The sequence below is a fragment of the Macaca mulatta genome, chromosome 3, assembly GCF_049350105.2.
Source record: "Macaca mulatta isolate MMU2019108-1 chromosome 3, T2T-MMU8v2.0, whole genome shotgun sequence".
Lineage (NCBI taxonomy): Eukaryota > Metazoa > Chordata > Mammalia > Primates > Cercopithecidae > Macaca > Macaca mulatta.
In genome coordinates this window covers 163711872-163728244 of record NC_133408.1, presented here as the reverse complement: position 1 = coordinate 163728244, position 16373 = coordinate 163711872, and the positions used below count along the sequence as shown (strand labels likewise).

At 39.1% G+C, this 16373-nt stretch overlaps 1 protein-coding gene across 1 annotated transcript in view; it reads right to left on the bottom strand.

The window, feature by feature from the left end:
• Positions 1–15883, bottom strand: part of SPAM1 (sperm adhesion molecule 1) — a 46107-nt gene extending 30224 nt beyond the window's left edge. Inside the window, exon 1 of the mRNA XM_001086882.5 lies at positions 15772–15883. The gene's annotated coding sequence lies outside the window, so the exon portion shown is untranslated. The remainder of the gene's footprint in view (positions 1–15771) is intronic.
• Between the last annotated feature and the right edge of the window lie 490 nt (positions 15884–16373).

Genomic DNA, 16373 nt, shown 5'->3' with positions numbered 1-16373 from the left:
ATGATTATTACGTGAAATTGTTGTATTTCACAGAAGTAACCAATTTTCTTGTAAATTGTGTATTTAACTATGACTGTTCTAAGACTTTTGTCATCCAGTTTTATTTTTATCTTTTTCAAAAGGTGGCATTATAACCAGCACAGGATTCTGACAGGTGCTCTTGAAGGCAGGTTTCTGATAACTTTGGAGATTGTGACACTAGAATAGAGGAAAAACTTCCAAGATTCCTAAGGAGAGTTGAAGTGTTCATGAGTATCAAGCAGAACAGGAGTTAACTGCATAGACTAAACCCCATGGAAGACTGAAATAAATCCTTTTATTACTTTTTGCTTAAAATGTTACTGATCCTTCATTTATCAGAGGTAAGAAAAATTTTTCTTTTGAAATACTTACAGCTTTTAGTAATTGAGTAAAGTATATGCCTATAAACAAAATTTGGAGCATATTTCTCTCTACGTGATTTCTCCACAATTTGGAAACCAGTTGCAAGTATGCTTAACTTATAGCAATATAGTTATTTGCATAAGTATAATAAGAATCTGTTTTCTTTTGTAACAGGACATAATTGTAGACACTAATTATTTTACCAAGGTTTTTTTACTGGAATTGAATTCTTTCAGATACAGACTCCTTTAAGGAATCAAAGTTGAATTAAAGAGCAATAAAAGTCCCTTCAGAAAGCTGGTCTTCTATCTTGTCTACGCAGTCCCTGTACAGGTTCCTGACCTATGACAAGTAAAGTCCCAGGAGCCCCAAGATTCTTTGGGACCTAGAGGTGAGGAATTCACTCCATTAATACAGGTATTTGCAGGCACAGGCTGGGCTTAAGGCATTAAAGTCAAATCTGAGATTCCCTATGGAATAAAGTTTCAGCAAAGCCAATTTTTTTAAAAAAGAAACAATTATTCTTGCCAATTTTATGCATATACTGTCAGGCCTTTATGGCCAAGTATAATAAGACTAAAACTTATTTTGCAGCTGAATTTTTCTTATGACTTGTCTTTAGTGAAAATAGGACTGGAGAAAGAAAAAATATGTTTCAAACTATCTCAGAGACCTTTGTTTTAAGCTACACTTTAGAAAAAAGGTCTCTCAGGCAGTAAATAAATAACTATAGTACACCTGTTGTTAGATTCTAGTCTTGCCAAATATTTTTTAATTTTTATTATTTGGACTGAACTTACAGTTTGGACTGAATTCTAAAATTTTTCCTGACTACTGGTCTACAAAATAATCTATTCTCTTTTTTCTTCTATTCCTTTTTTTCCCCATTTTTCCTGATTTGAAATCACTAAAAATTAAGCTGTGCTTTCTTAAAGTCCTGCAGACTGAAGCTAGACAAATTAAACTTTAGAAGAAAATGACAGGAACCTATTTACAAACATAAACCACTTTCATACCAGCCTACTGATTCACAAAGTTCAGAGTAATAATGCCTATATCAATTTTCCAGTATTGCTCACTTCTTTGTTTTTCTCCCTTCCTCTCCCCATATTCTTTCTGTAAAACGTGAGATTTCACAACTTGCTAAAAATGAGCTTTCCTAATAATGTGGGACCTACCTGTCTAGGAATAAACTGTCCTAACCACAAGGGATGAGACATAACCTGACACGAGGGCCCATTTTCTTCTAAAATGCTTTTTCTGAAAGACTTTTAAAAGAAAAGGGGAAAATGTGAAAGAAAAATAAAACTTGGGAGGCCCAAATCACTAAGTCAAGGAAAAAGTCAAGCTGGGAACTATGTCAGGCAAACTGCTTCCCATTTTATTCCTAAATGAGCTAGCTACAAAGATAAAAAGCTACATACCTCCCTCACAATTTGCCCACAAGGGAATTCCTCATGAACAAAGGACAGACAGAATTCAAAGTCATCCCACTGAGGCTCACCTGAGACATGCATATCTGATTGCTTCCTCTGCCCTATTGTTTACGTAAAAATGCAGATTCACTGAGTCAGACTAAATTGTATATTCAATGGAAAGCTGATCAAGGACTCAAAAGAATGCCACCTTTTGTCTCTTATCTACCTATGACCTGGTGGCTCCCACCTCGAGTTGTCCCGCCCTGCCAGACCAAACCAATGTACATCTTACACATACTGAGTAATGTCTCACTTCTCCTTAAAATGTGTAAAAGCAAGCTGTACCCGGACCAACTTGGGAACACGTCAGGACCTCCTGAGGCTGCGTCACAGGTGTGTCCACAGCCTTAGCAAAATAAACTTGCTAAATGTTTTGAGACCTGTCTCAGATAACTTTTGGTTTACAGAATCCTGCTTCTTTCCTTAAGATGGGAAGAAAGAGGGGAGGGAGAAAAAGAAGAATAAAATGATGAAATCCTTCAAGAGCAGTTCCCAAAATAAAATTTTATTTAACTACTATTTGGAAACATAGAGATATAATTCACACATGCCCAATTTGTACAGCAAACTTGTCCTATTGTAATGGTGTAATTAGGAATTAATATATCTAAGAGACTAGAAAAATCACAGTCTGATTAAACATGAATTGGAAATATTGAATCCTTCAGCAATGACTCAGTATTATTGATGTATTATAAGAAATATTAGTACTTTCACATTTTAAAAATGCATTATAGGTCTAAGCACCACCATGGCTCATGGCTGTAATTCCAGAGATTTGAGATGCCAAGGCGGAAGGATCACTTGAGGCCAGGAGTTTGAGGCCAGTCTGGGCAACTTAGGAAGACCCCCATCTTTACAAAAAATAGAAAATAAAAAAGTTAGCTGGGCATGGTGGTGTGAACCTGTAGTACCAGCTACTGGGGAGGTTATGGTTGGCGAATCCTTCTAAGCCAGGAATTTAAAGCTGCAGTGAGTTGGGATTGCACCACCACACCCCAGCCTGGATGACAGAGTGAGGTCCCATCTCTTAAATTAAAAAAACAAAAAAGTATGATAAGTCAATACTAATTATGCTGTATTAAAAATAAGAAAATAATTCATCTTATTCTTGGAAGATAATTCCTTTGGGGAAAAAAGGTGAATAACATTTTATGTCCAAAATATCTTTGTAGGTTTCAGAGCTTATTAAAGAATATATATAATACACCTTTAATATTAGGATTAGTTTATTGTTAAACTTTCAGAGCCACTCATCAATTGGTACTCAATCGATGCATGCTAAATGAGTTAATTAGTAAATTATATAAGTGAACTTGATATACTTTAAATTTCACTAGACTCAAAATTATTACCAATGGTGACACTTTAAAATGAGGATGTTCAAACACAAACTAAATCCACCAATCAGAAGCCAAAGGAAAAAAAAAAAAAAGAGAACTAAGCAGTAATTACAGCAGTAAAAACAGATTTAATTCAGAAAAAAACAATTGCAATAGGGGAAACAAAACCTCAGTATAATACTGGGCTCAATTCCAAAAACAAGGAAAAGCGATAATTTGTAGCCAAAAGGCAGGGTGGGGATCAGCAGGATAGAAAATTACTAAGAGGAAAGATCTCAGGTAAGGCAGGTTCTGGTGAAAACAACCTAACAGTATTCTTACTGAAGGCTGCTCGGGGTGATCAGATATCTCCTGGGGGATGATGGAGGATGAGGAACCCCCAAGAGTAATCTGAAATCGAAGATGGGGAATTCTTGCTAAACTGACTTGCAGGTTCTTGCTAGAACTGGACTCCGAAAGGAAGGACACCCAAGCCCAGAGTTTGAAACTTAGACAAAAATAATGCACAAATGAGCCTGATTAGAGTTTGATTAGCAGAATATCATTGTCTCTCCTCTTGTGCATAATTAGTTAATTAACTAAATGAATTTGATGTCCTTTGAGTTTAAGTAAACTCAAAATTATGGCTGATGATGAAACTTAAAGTCAAAATATTCAAAGAAAAACCAAGTATGTCATCCAGAAGCCACAGAACACAAGCATTATTCAGAAGACTAGCATGTCTTTCGCAGGCAAGCATAAGGCTGACGCACCCAAATATGACTGAAATGAAGTAATTGAATAAAGACTTAAGGCTGGGCATGGTGGCTCACGCCTGTAATGCCAGCATTTTGGGAGGCTGAGGCGGGCGGATCACGACATCAGGAGATGGAGACCATCCTGGCTAACAGGGTGAAATCCCATCTCTACTAAAAATACAAAAAATTAGCCGGGCATGGTGGCGGGCAACTGTAGTCCCAGATACTTGGGAGGCTGAGGCAGGAGAATGGCAAGAACCCGGGAGGCGGAGTTTGCAGTGAGCCGAGATCTCGCCACTGCACTCCAGCCTGGGCGACAGAGCAAGACTCCGTCTCAAAAAAGACTTGAAGAGCATCTAAATGCAAGATGCTAATTAAAAACATAATAGCTTTGCTGAGGATGCTGTCTGTCAAATGTCTCTTGTCAAACCCCAGGCTGAGATCAGTGATACTTGACTTTCAGTCAACCCAACATCCCACTATAAAAAAAAAACCTAGGACCAATCCCGGTTCTATGATTACAGTGGTTCAGCTGCCTAGCACTAAGGCAAAGGGCTCGGTACCAAGTTAGGCTAAAGTTTAAGAAGAATGACAAACACCTTTATTACTACTGGTGCGTTGCACAATGATGTTCACAAAAGTATAATAACCATAATGAGGGCTATGGGTTTGCAATTAACTGTCTATTAGCAATAACCAGTGTTTCTCTTCTCTCGACCAGTCAGATGACTTTTGGGATTTATTTCTATGATTTGCCAAAGTCATAGTTACTAAATCTTCTACATATGGGATTGTATTAAAGATCCAAATAGCCACTATAGTCAGACACAAACAGAAAACACCTTTGTCCAAAGGTAATAGGGACCCAATCTCATCAATTGTAACTAAGCATATTAACCAATGCTGAAGGTAAATGCCAATAAATTTATATTAGCTCATCTTCAAAAGATAATGCAACAAGTTATTTTTCCTGTTATCTATTTAAGGTATCTGATGCCTACAGAGATATCAGGCCTCTACATGGAGCACTTAGGATGCAGACTGAATTTTTCCTTGGGATAGATGACTTGTTTAAAAATCTTGTCAGAGTGTTAAGTGGCTTTTTATTTATCTTCCTAAAAAGCTATGTCCTGAAGTCTACCTTAAGAATGCACATTTTGTACAGCCAGGCATGGTGGTATGTGTCTGTAGTTCCAGCTGCTTGGAAAGCTGAGGCCAGAGAATCACTTGAGGCCAGGAGTTTGAGGCTGTACTGTGCCAATATCATGCCTGTGAACAGCCACTGCACTCTAGCCTGGGCAACACAGTGAAACTCCATCTCTTTAAGAAAAAAAAAAAAAAAAAAAAAAAGCACATTTTGTGATAGCAAAACTATGACTAAAGTCTTACATAATCAAATATCTTCCCAGCACCAATTGCCACCATTCTTTCTAACTAATGTGATATAGTACAAGATTAGAATATACTTGTGCCACAAAACAACACTAGAAACATTTATTAATGTCTTTCTTGACAATGACTTTTTTTCCTGTCTTCTCACATCCACTTTTTACCTTTTACTTTCTGTCTTTACTGTCCTCCATTTGCCTATGGGAGGTGGAAGCTGATGAAACACGTGTCTAAAAAGACTAAGGAACTCAGATCCAGAAAAGAATTGAGGCTTTATTTCCATTTGTAGTTCTATTACGAAACAGCTGAAAGATCCAAATTATTCAATCTTTAAGCATCACTTAACTCTTTAAAAATACATCAGTAATTCCTAAATCTGTCTAAATTCCAGGAATGTTGGGATAATGAGTAAAATGATACGTATGAAGTGTATGGTTTTTTTTTTTTTGAGACAGAGTCTCACTCTGTCGCCCAGGCTGGAGTGCAGTGGCGTGATCTCGGCTTACTGCAAGCTCTGCCTCCCAGATTCTCGCCATTCTCCTGCCTCAGCCTCCCGAGTAGCTGGGACTAGAGACACTCACCACCATGCCCAGATAATTTTTTGTATTTTTAGTAGAGACAGGGTTTCATGGTGTTAGCCAGGATGCTCTCAATCTCCTGATCTCATGATCCACCCGCCTGGGCCTTCCAAAGTGCTGGGATTACAGGCGTAAGCCACCGCACCCGACCTGACGTGTTGTTTTAAGAAACTATGTAAATCTAAAGTGTAGTGTTATTTCCCCTGGACTACCAATATTATTAAATCTTGCTTATTATGGCTCATTTGCATTTATTCCAAACTACAAGAAAGATAACTGTAATAGGTATGGAGAGGATTCTTTTTGACATTTTGGGAGCCATAAAAACCAATATATATAATTCAAATAGGGGTATCTGTATAAAAATTTACAGATTGTAAACCCTTACCCTAAGAACATTAAAGAAATATTTTCCATGGATACTGATTTAGACAATACAGAGATGCTTGGGGGTAATAACAATAATCTAAGTCTTCTGTAAAGAATGTGGTTAATAAGAAAGGTGAGGTGGGAAGAGGAAGGGTTATACATAGCAAAATTCATTTCGAATTGTAGAAACTCAGAGCAAGATGTATTTACAATTGTCCCTTTATCTCCACCAATAAACTGAGACACTGCTGGTGTTTTGCCTCCACAGAGATCACATGCTTCTCATTAAAAGGGAAATTGGAAAGGTAAAACAACACTTCCACAGCAGAATTCAGTCAGCCCCTCCACTCTGAGACCATCTGTGGCTAAAGTCTATTTAGAAAGAGCATTACAGAGTGAAAGCATTCTCATAAAGTTTATAAAATGTATCAGGGAAGAAGGGAGGGGGAGAACTAAGAAAACCAAGCCTGCAGCACACTCAGCATTAAACGTTAGGTTAGCTCTCTGACCCACTTCCCAACAGTGTTTCCCTGTTGCTCCAGAATCACGTAGACTGTTAAAAGATTGTAGTTCCCCCTAACTGCTCTACATGACAACTTGAACATTATTAAATGTAAGTTTTCCCTTTGAGATGTATTTTAAGTCCTGCATACCAGTGAAACTACTGATGTCAGCTGGTCTAGGGACCACATGAGGAGCTAACTCGTCTCCTTTTTCCAAATAATACAGTTTTCTCATCCTAATGAGTTCATCACTCTTACCCCGACCAATCAATAACCCCAATCTTCCAGCGCATTGTCCTCTACAATCCCCTTAAAAACCTCATCCCAGAAATCCTTGAAGAGATGGATTTGAGAGTCTCCTCCCATCTCCTCACCTGGCTGCCCTGCAATCAATAAACTCTTTCTCTGCTGCAAACACTGCTGTCTCAGTGTATTGCACTTTACTGTGTAGCAAGCATATGAACCCGTTGGTCTTACAACAAAGCCACAACTAAATTTCACTTAAGTAGTGCAATTCATTTGAAGCACAATAGAGAGTAATTGAGAACACAGTAATACAAGAAAGTGATATTAAGTAAGCCTATACCTAGCATTTTTTCCAGATTGAAGGTCACAACCTATTAGTGAGTCATGAAGTAAATTTAATTTCTTGTAATAAGACTTTTAAAAAGCCCATAAAATAGACTATAATAGTATAGAATAGGATAGAATAAAATAGGTAGGATAGAATAAGAAATACCTTTATTATATATAATAAATAATATTTTAAAAATTGTTTGCTATTCTCCTGTTAATCTGTGTTTTTGTCAGTTCAATTCATGAGCCTCACCCACAGAACTTCAGGAGTAGAGGAAAGTTACTTTTCTTTCCCTACAGTTCTGGCAATGAGAATGGGATATCATTGGCTGGGACACCCTGCACACTCCAGAGGCTACCATTGAGATCTTGGGAGCACCCAGCAATGTTAGCAAAAGGTAAACATTTTTACCACATCAACCTCCTAATCTCCGCCTGTAGAGTCTGGTCAAAAGAAAATGGCAAGAGACTATCCTTGTCTTTCCCTTTTCAAATTCAGATTAGCAGGAGAAACCATTTGTGTGAACTAGTTCTTTGGGTATAGATACTTATGATTTTTTTGCATGTGACCAATCAAAATTTAATTTCTTTAAGCTACATTTTGCCACAAGCAAAGAGATGGCAAATCAGTTTACTGGTCATCATTATATACAAATAAAGAAGGTGAGATTAGGGTCTTGTACACTTTTTCTGGTCCATGTGCAGAGTAATGGTTCAAACCAGTTCTGTGGTTCCCAGTAGATTTGTAATGGTTCAGGTTCTCTTTATTCATCTTCATAGGCAGTTAGAAACAGATTCACACGAAGGTTATGAAATAGAGTATGGTTACCATCTCCTCAAGAAAAAGGCTTGGATCTAATGCAGAGATGGGGGCAAGGAATCAACTCAGGTCTCCTGTGCTCTCCATGATGCAACTTCAAGAAGACAATTATCATCTTCACTCCCATCCAAGGGAGCACAACGAAGTAGGTGAGGGTCTTCCACATACTAGCTGAGCCCTCCTAGCCATAGATACCACTTGATGTGGCTGCCCCAATTTGGGATTGGACTGATCCCATAGCCGAGGAGCCCAGAATGCAAGTGGGTTCTGGCAATGAGAGTGAGATATCATTGGCTGGGACACCGTGCACACTCCGGAGGTTACCACTGAGATCTTGGGAGCACCCAGCAAAGTTAGCAAAAGGTAAACATTTTTACCACATCAACCTGGACATTTTCAACCTGGACTCCTTGTGATTTTTATTTGAAGTACTCTTGGTTTTAATTCATCCTTTCCCTCCCAGAGATGGTCATTGTTTTCCTATGTCTCTGTCTTTTGTGTAATTTTTCATATGGAAGGGAATCACAGGCATATGTCCTATAGGCATGTTGTTAAAACTGGCTTTATAGACTGATGGGTTTACTGTCCTCATTGGGCAGGTGTTTGGACAAACTTTGCTGTGGGTCATCAATTTTTAAAAAAAGCTGAGGTTCTCCTTTCATCACTTTTTATGTTCTGAGATCTCGGCTTGTAACCAGTGAGGATATGCTCTTTGGTTTCTGCCAGCTGATGGGTACAGGTTATCAGGGATGCATCAAGTGGCTACCATAAGGCTAGGAACCCTAGACATTGGAGGGTATGCTGAAAAATCAATTGGAGAAAAGCAGATTAATTGGAAAAAAAGGCATGCAAATCTATTTAACGTGTACATACAGGAGCCTTCAGAATGGAGTCCCAAGGATAGAGGGGAAATTGTCTATTTTTATGCTTCAGTTCAGCAAAGTATGAACAGCCATATAGTAATATGACTGGACGAAAAGTAATGCTAATAGACTGAGGGAGAGAAGTCCAGCCAGGCCTACCTGTCTAGATTTTTCTTGGCCTCTCTGTGCATGCATTCCTTCCTTCTAGGTAAGGGACAGGAATCTCTCTGGAATGGGGGTCTTATGACCTACAGTCAAACAAGGTAGGTCACATGATTCCTTTATGGCCAGTTTTTATATAGAAAGACAGAGGGAAAGTTAGAGTAACATTTTTAGGTTTTATGGCTGACTTGGGAAAAAGGGGTTCTGATATCTATGACCTGTTCAGGGGAAGAGAAATTCTAGTTTTTATGGCTAGCCTTGGAGGCAAATGGGACTGAGAGACAGGAGGGCAGAAGGTGGTCAGATAAAAACTTTTGCTTCTGAGGCCTTCATTGGGGTATTACTTTCTGAGTCCCAACAACATGAAGTGTGCAAGCAGCATTTTCATTGTCCAACCATGCCAGCTTTTAGGAGAGTTTGTTTTAATGAGGGGTCAGTATGGCAGAGGCACTTGAGAGTAATGACTTAAGAACACCCTGACAATGACCTTGTAGTCTAAGAATCCAGGAGTAGCCAACCCAGAGTTTCACTCCTTAGCTAGGAAGGACATCTGAACCCCTGACCCATCCCTTAGAATATAGGCCATACAGGGAATCAAGGCCCTTTGCTTTGGGTTAGATGGAGCTTGCTAGGTGGCAGGTGCTAAATAAAAATGTTATATAATCTGCATGCTTTTTACAAATGGGAGCAGTTCTCCTGTCCAGCTCTCCATGACCAGACCATCCTTGTATGTAAGTTCCCCCAGTAAATCCTATGTCTCATTTGCTCTCAAGGTCCCACTCTATACGGAGTCTTTGTTGTCTCTACCCTTATTGCTTTGCCAGTGCGGGAAGTCCCATCCAGCATCACCTGTCCAATCTCACAGATTAGAGAGTCTGTAATTGGAGGCATCTCACTTGTGTAGGACACCAGAGACACTAATTTTCACAAACATTATTCTTACTGCCTGTGACAATGAGGGTTTTTGCTTTCTTAGGCTATTTTTGGGAGTGTTTTTTGGATCATTGGGGCTGCATCTTCTGCACCTCTTTGGGGATACCTCTTGAATTCATGATAAAAATGTATTCTAAACCTAGAAAGTTACCTCCAGGTTTTTTCATGAAAAGATTTATTGGATTGAGTTGCTGTTAGAGTGGATATATGCTTGGAGATCCTATTTGCAATGGCTACATGATGAATTCATGGATTTAGAAAAACTTTTAGAAAGATTTTTAGAGAACTCTCATCCTAAACAAATGATTTTTTGGTACCTATGGGAAGTTGAAATCGGAAGTAGGACAAAAAAGAGCATTATGGCTAGGCTTAGAGATTCCCTGAAGATTAAGAACAGAAATTAGACTTAGAACAAAAGTTAAAAATCCACATCTACTGTACATGTTCCTTTCCCCTGCAACTGTGCTCTTCTTTACTCTCAATTCCATATCCCTAACCTTCCGGAAGGTATTTTGAATCTCCAGACCCTGACTTATGTTTCTCTCCCTCAAATCCAGCCCAGACTCCTAAGCAAATTCCTATAATCCCTGAAGCTCCTCTGACTTCTAAGAAAAAAACAAAAAAAAAAGTCCCTAAACACCCAGCTTCCTTCTTTAAATTCTTTTTCCCTGCAAGAATAGCAGAAAGCACTCTGGCCTAATCTCCAGGCCAGGGAATACAAGTTACTTATGTAAATGCTGATAGTCAGAAAATAACTCTGTCAGAGGCCCCAGGGATACACAGCAGGGCTCATTTCATTGTCCCTTATAATTCCATCTACTTTCTGGGTCTATATAATCAGATCCCATCAGCTGCAAGTCTTCCCATGAAATTCCTTTTGTGGATGTATCCTTAGTGCCCACAGCAAAGAATTCATGTCCTCTGGACAGCAGCAGATCTTTTAAAATAAAAAGTCGTTTTATACCACACCCCACCCCACCCCCAAAATATACACCTTTCAGAAGATCCTATCAAACTTAGAGAGAAGTTAGAAAAGTTAGTGACAATATACAACTCCCCTCCTAGGGATTTTGATTGGCTCTTCCTACCCAGGGTGATACTGTGGTTACCAGACAAGCCAGACAACCCCCTAGGGACAACTACCTCTCCCCAGCAGCAAACACACATAAAGAAAACAGGTAGCCAGAACTTCTCCCAGGCCTTCCTGCAAATGACGAGGAAATGACTCGGCTGGCAGCTGATATTTAGGGCCTCATAAAAGTGATAGTAGAGACCTTTCCCACCAAAGTGAATTCGTCTTAGGTTGAAAAGTACACTCAGAAAGAAAAGGATGCCAAGATTTTTGTGGAATGTTGTATACAGACTTTCCAAAGGCATGCTGCATTTAACCTCAAAGCCCCAGAACAGAAAAATCTTATTATTTCCACCTTTATTGGAAATCCTCTGTCTGGAATAAGGAAGCAAATCCACAGTAGCTTTTTTGTCTGGGCAGGACAGTCTCTTCAACATTATGATTGAAGCTTCTACCCCATTCATTGAAAAAAGGCTTGCAGGAAAAGAGGAGGGGGGAAAAATTAACATCAACTGTCCTTGCCTTGCAAATTTAGTCTTTATAAAAACACATCTATGACTCTAGGGGCAACTCAAGTCCCACCCATTTTTCTTACCAGCCCCAGAGCCTCCCCTATTCATTTCAAGATGTTTGCAGGTACTATATACAAAGCCAGACATTGAAAAAAACAATTGTCCTGCACTTAAAAGAAAGGAAAGCTTAAACAATCTCTCCTGACCCCAGCTTCCTCAGAGGATCCATTTTCCTCTTTCTGAGAGAGGAAGCATATCCTCCATCCTTAAAATAGAAGATCAAGAACTGAATTTTTAAATTGACACTGACGTGACTTTCTCTACTACTGGCTCAAAGTATTCATCTCTATCTATCACCTCTAATTCTATTCAGCTGTTGGAACTCCAGGGAAGCCTGTTTCATTGCCTACATCTTAGGCCACCCAATATTTGTAGGCCCTCTTAACATCCATCACGCCTTTCTAGTTTCTGACTTCTTACTGGCAAACCTTTTAGGCAGAGGTTTGTTATGTAAATTTAATGCCACCATAGAGTATAATTATAAAGATGTTTTTTATTTTCCTACCTTCAGACCAAACCTCAAGCTTCCTACCTTCCCTAATGGAAACCCATATCAATTTAAAATCTTCTGAAGAGGATGCAGTCCTAAAAGATATCCCACTTAGTATTTGGGCCTCACATATAAATGAGATTGGATAGCTACTGAGTGCACAGTCAATGGGTGTTACCTGGAAGAGTAATAAACTTTTCCTATAAGTAGCCCAATACTCTCTCTTTCAAGATGAAAAATAAGGAATTGAACCTATAATCGACTATTTTATAGCAGGGTTTTCTTATACCTTCTTACCCTGCAATACCCTAATCTTGCCAATAATAAAAGTAAAATTTGATTTAGATGGGAATCAAATCCCATCTTAGATTTGTACAAGATCTGAGAGTCATAAACTCTTATAATGCCCCGTCACCCCATAATTCCTAATCCAGCCACTATTCTGACCTCAATTCCTGCTGATGCAGTCTGGTTTATAGTAATTAACCTCTGGTCAGCTTTCTTTTTAATTCCATTACTCTGGGACTCAAAATTTGTCTTTGCACTTATGTTTAGAGGAAGACAATCAACATAGATGCATACCTCATAGATATTATGAGTTCCCCTCAATATTTTTCTAAGTCCGTAAAACCAATCTCAACCCTGTAGCTTTTACTCAAGGCTTCACTCTTTTTCAATACATTAATAACCTCTTTCTTTATAGCCAAACTAAACAGAGTGATCTTATAGACTCCCTCATTCTCCTAAAATAAGTAGCTGAATGAGGCCTTAAATCCTTCATATCTAAACATCAGTGGATGCAAACAACTGTTACCTGCTTAGGACATGAGATATCTCAGGGCACTAAAAATAGCACAAAATGCCTTGAATCAGCCTTGCCCATCTCTCTCCCAAAAACAAAAAGCAACTGCATAAATTCCTAGGGGCAGCTAAATGTCACCGATGAATTCCTGCTTTTGCTGCCCATGCTAAACCTCTATAGATGCCCTCCTCCCGATGCTACTTCAGAGTTCATTTCCTGGCTCTTGGAGCCATTGAACTGCAAAGCCTGAAAATGAGCACTTCTCACATAGCCAGCTCTTGGCTTACCCAACTTTGGCAAACCGTTTCACCTATACTACCATGAAAAGAATAGGATTGTTTGGGGTATTCAGAACAACCTCTTGCCTCTTGGATATGAGGACTAAGCTCTGATTTTTTTTCTTACCCAAATTTCTACCTAAGGGGTCTAGGGAGTCATGCCCTACAAACTGTAAATTCTCATCAGTTGGGTTTTATTGGACCGTATATATTGTGGCTTACTTTTCAATCTGACTCTGGCATAACATTATGAGACAAGGAAAAAAAATGTTTAACCCCAAGATATATTTCCTTGCCATACCTTAAAATTGCCCTGCAAAGTGTCTTGTGGGAAGAATCCACATTCTATAGAGAATCCCTTTCCCTTTTGTTTTCCTTTCTTCCTTCCCAGATCCAGGAGATAATCAACTAAGAGCCAGGCACACTTTTAAGTCCTATTAAAAAAACTATTTACAACCTGGTCTCTCTAAAATCTGCTATCTAAGAGCTTCCTCTGCACAATAAAACTTGGTGTCCATAATCCTTTATCTTTAACCTGAACATTCCTCTCTGTCGATCCCAGGTCTTCAGACAACCTCAACCAATTGTCAGCCAGAAAATATTTAAATTTACCTACAGGCTGGAAGCCCCCACTTTGAGTTGTCCTGCCTTTCTAAACCAAACCAATGTATTTTCTTAAACGTATTTGATTAATGTCTCATGCCTTCCTAAAATACGTAAAACCAAGCTGTATAAATAAGGGAGGAGACCACCCCTCATATTGTCTTATGCCCAATTTCTGCCTCCAAAGAAAGAAAAAGTAAAAACTAAAAGGCAGAAATGAAATCCACAGGCAGACAGCCCGGCGTCACGCCCTGGGTGGTTAAAGATTGACCCCTGACCTAACTGGTTGTGTTATCTATAGATTCCAGACATTATGTGAAAAAGCACTGTGAAAATCCCTGTCCTGTTCTGTTTCAGCACCCAGTCACATACCCACTGCTTGCTCAATCAATCACGACCCCCTCACGTGGACCCCCTTAGAGTTGTAAGCCCTTAAAAGAGATAGGAATTACTCACTCGGGGAGCTCAGTTTTTGGAGACATGAGTCTTGCCAAAGCTCCTGGCTGAATAAAGCCCTTCCTTCTTTAACTCAGTGTCTGAGGGGTTTTGTCTGTGGTTTGTCCTGCTACACCCCAACTACCTTGGACACATGTTCTCAGGACCTCCTGAGGACTGTGTCACTGGCCATGATCACTCATATTTGGCTCAGAATAAATCTCTTCAAATATTTGACAGTTTGACTCTTTTCATCAACAGATATCCTATACTATATTTCTTGTAAACAAGAAAGTATCAGAGACAGGTCTCAATCAATTTAGAAGGTTATTTTGCCAAAGTTAAGCATATGCCCAGAAGAAATAAACATGGAATCACAGAAACAGTCTGTGGTCCATGCCTTTTTCCAAAAATGAATTTGAGGGCCTCAGTATTTAAAGGGGAAAGGCAGGCCATTGTGGAAAAAAGGAGGGTATGATAATCCACATGTTGCAAGGGAAAAGAAATAGGTAGGGAATAGTCAATTACGTATTCATCCAGCGCTCAGTAAATCTGCACTTTACATAAGATAAGGTGAACACAGAGTAACTACCTATGGAGTTATTTAACATTTTATCTCTAACTATCTGCTTAGGAACAAAAGAAAAGGCAGTTTCTTGCGCAACTCACATTTCAGTTTAATTTTTTTTTTCCTTTTGGCATGGTGAATTGGGGTCCTGAGTTTTTATTTTCCTCCCGCATTCTCAAGTCAATTAGACTCTATGGCATCAGGCATGTTCCCATTCCTGCACGAAGTAGTCACAACTGGTACCTTAGTTGGCAAATTCAGTATTCTTATATTAGGTTCCCTTCTTTACCTCCACATTCCCCATTCCCCCATTCTGTGTCCATTCTTTTATGACTTAATAAGACTCCGCACCTCTCAACACAGTAGCAGACCACCTGTACACAGGCCCTATTAACCAATTCCTCTATTGTAACACCTTTTTTTTTTTTTTTTTGAGACAGAGTCTCATTCTGTAACCAAGGCGGGAGTGCAGTGGCGCAATCTCGGCTCACTGCAACCTCTGTCTCCCAGGTTCAAGTGACACCATGATAGTGGTAAAGAAATTAACAACTGAGGTTATTCCTCATCTTGGCATTTCTTTATAGATTGAATCAGACCAAGAAACTCATTTTTTAGTAGAAATAAACAACTCACTCCCCAAATCTCTGGATTACTCATTAAAATTTCTTACTTCATACCATCCTCAATCATCAGGGCAAGTGAAACATAAAAATCTAGACATAAAAAGAACTTACAGGAAAAAATCCATTAAACCATCTCTTTCAACCAGGAGATCAGGTATACATCAAGATTTTTAGAAAAAGTATGTACTATTACCTTATTAGGAAGGACTTTATGAAGTACTGCTAACCACCTACACTGCTATCACACTGTCTGAATTCATGTGAGCCACATCAAGGTAGAGCCAGTCATCACTCTCAGGACAACTGAAAGACCATCCCTACAGGTGACCTCATAGTAAGGATTTCAGAGTCAAGGCTCTAGAAGCAAGATGACACCACAAAGCAAACAGCTTTCCTCAAGATCACAGATCAAAAAACTTTGCTTTCATCTATTTTCCCCCTTTAAGTTTCTCTCCTTCCTGGTGTGTGGGGGGAGTAAAGGGAGGATCTTTTTAAACAAAACCTCCCATTTATTGAGAAGCTCACTGGAGATTACTTGTCTCAATCTATCCTATTCTCTCTCTGATCCTCCACTATGGGCTTTCTTTCAAATGCTGCCTCTTTCATATTAACCTCATTCTTTTCTTTATAGGTTTCACACAAACCTGACACCACCCTTGCACGAGTTTCTCAAACCTTGGTCATGTCAACTAAACAATATAATTATTGCTTATGTCAACATCTGTATAGCATGAACAAACCTGAATTAGTTTTTATTCCTGTCCATGGGGTACCAGGTAGACCAACTATGGAAGA